Source organism: Mus pahari, chromosome X (genome assembly GCF_900095145.1).
Source record: "Mus pahari chromosome X, PAHARI_EIJ_v1.1, whole genome shotgun sequence".
Lineage (NCBI taxonomy): Eukaryota > Metazoa > Chordata > Mammalia > Rodentia > Muridae > Mus > Mus pahari.
In genome coordinates this window covers 66,805,563-66,807,674 of record NC_034613.1, presented here as the reverse complement: position 1 = coordinate 66,807,674, position 2,112 = coordinate 66,805,563, and the positions used below count along the sequence as shown (strand labels likewise).

The 2,112-nt window shown below is 41.7% G+C and overlaps 1 pseudogene; it reads right to left on the bottom strand.

Annotated features, from left to right (window-relative positions):
• Window positions 1–571: 571 nt before the first annotated feature.
• The window catches only part of LOC110314363, a 4,397-nt pseudogene continuing 2,856 nt past the window's right edge, over window positions 572–2,112 (bottom strand).

The window sequence follows — 2,112 nt, the reverse complement described above, 5'->3', positions numbered from 1 at the left end:
CTTCAGTCCTAATGGCTTAGGATTTCAAAGCCTGTGTCTGGAAGGCTGTCTTGGCTATGTGTCTCAGGGTTGGATACAAAATCTGGGGAACCTGAGTGCTCAGGCACCCTCCCTGCAAACATGTGAAAGCATCAAACTGCTTCCCAAGCATCCCTAACAGGTCAAAAAGTTGGGACTGCCTGGCCACAGCTAAGAAAAAGAAATCGAGTTTATAGATGTTTATAAGGTGACATTTTAGTAAAAAATATAAGCTATTATAAACCTTGAGTGAGTTTTTATGCCCTAAAAGGCTCTTTCTCCTTATGTATCTTCTACTTACCCTCCTTAAAACCCACCCACAGCAAACAAGAGCTTCCCATCTCTCTGCTTTCCGGGGCCAATTCAGGTTTCCAAGAAAACATCTGAATGAACACCAAATGAAGGTATAGTATCTCCACGCTGCAGTTCTCCACCAAGGACAAGGGGTCTGTATATCTTGGACCCCAATCCAACCCTGAGATACCTCATTACCAAAATCTTTCTAAAAATAAAATTAAACAATGGACCAGGCTGATTTTCACATACCCTCTAACTATCCCATTTTCTTGCGTTTTGGTGACCCTGGAATAGCAAAGCCACCAGGTGGCTTATCTGTCTTGTTGTCCACTTTGTCCATCCTGTTGCTATCTGCCTTGGGGTTTATCTTGTTTTCATGATTACAACCTTCTTTCTTGCTTTCTACATTCCTGCCATCATTTGCACCCTGGCTCTCTTCAGATCTTCTGAAACTTCCTAAGTGCCTGGTCTCTCCATGTTGGTGGCCATTGATATTACAGCTACTGTTTTCTGGATTGCTGGGGATAGCATACCATGACAGGGAATGCCCGCAGCAGGCTTGGATGGAGACATCTTAGAAGCCCACAGCAGCTCCTTGTTTGAAAGAATGGTGATAGCATCTGGGACCCTGAGAAGCAGGAGACACATTTCTCCAGGGGACCTGCCATCTGAAATAAGGAACTGCCTGCAGTAGGCCAGGATGGAGACATCTCAGTAGCCTGCAGCAGCTCTCTGTAAACAACAGTTGTTCCATTTCTCCTAACCTTAGCCCTGGACAACAGCTGTATAGATTTAATTTGTGTGCGACTGCTTTTCAGTTGGCCTTGGTGTGTGTAATTATTCTATTGTATCTGACTTTCTTACTTCTTTCTCCTTCTGCTCTGGCGAATTCCGTGAAACTAGATGTTCCCTGATGTAATGATTCTTAAACAATTAAAAATTGAGGCAGAGGGGCACAGCACAGCACAGTCCTAACAGCCCAGGTGCATGCTCTGTGTTCTCACCTTGTAATAACAATAGTAGTTCCAGACACATGTTTGACTTTCAAAGAAAGTTTGAAGAAATTATTTTAAAAAATTAATTAGAGCCAACATTGGGACCCCAAGAAAGGTGTAAAAAAATAAAAACTATTGAAGTTACGAAATAAGTTTTGCACAACATTTAATAATGGTTCCTAGATAAGCAAGTATAGAATATGTAAAACCTTATACTAGTAAAACTAAGTCAAAACACTGGTACTCTTAGGAGAGTCATTGTGTGCAATGTGCAGAAGCGGAACTACTGATTTAAGGGTTAACTTGATTCTTTCTGGCCACTGCCTGGCAGCTTTTCCCGTGTCATTTATCATTAGAGCTTCACAGGAAAATACACATAGCTGACCTCGAAGCTCTGAGCTCTGAAGTGTAAATCAAAAGTTAAAGTTTAAATAATGATAAGTTTGCAATTATTATTACTTTGGCTATAGGCCTGGGAATAGGGAAAGCGTGAAACTTTGAGAAACAATTGTAATTCTTGATTCTTTGTGGGATGTGGTTATTCTTTTGAATTTGATTTGGCAATGATTATGTAATGTCTCTTTTCTACCTGCTTTTGGAGTATCAATAAAGACTGGGGCAAAAGAAAGGTGAGAGAGCATGTGAGGTGAAGGTGGAGAGCATGAGGAGAGCATGTGAAGAGTGAGTGAGGAGAGAGTGTGAAGTGTGACTGAGGAGAGAATGTGAAGAGTGATTGAGGAGAGAATGTGAAGAGCGAGTGAGGGGAGCATGTGAAGAGTGACTGAGGAGAGAAAGTGAAGAG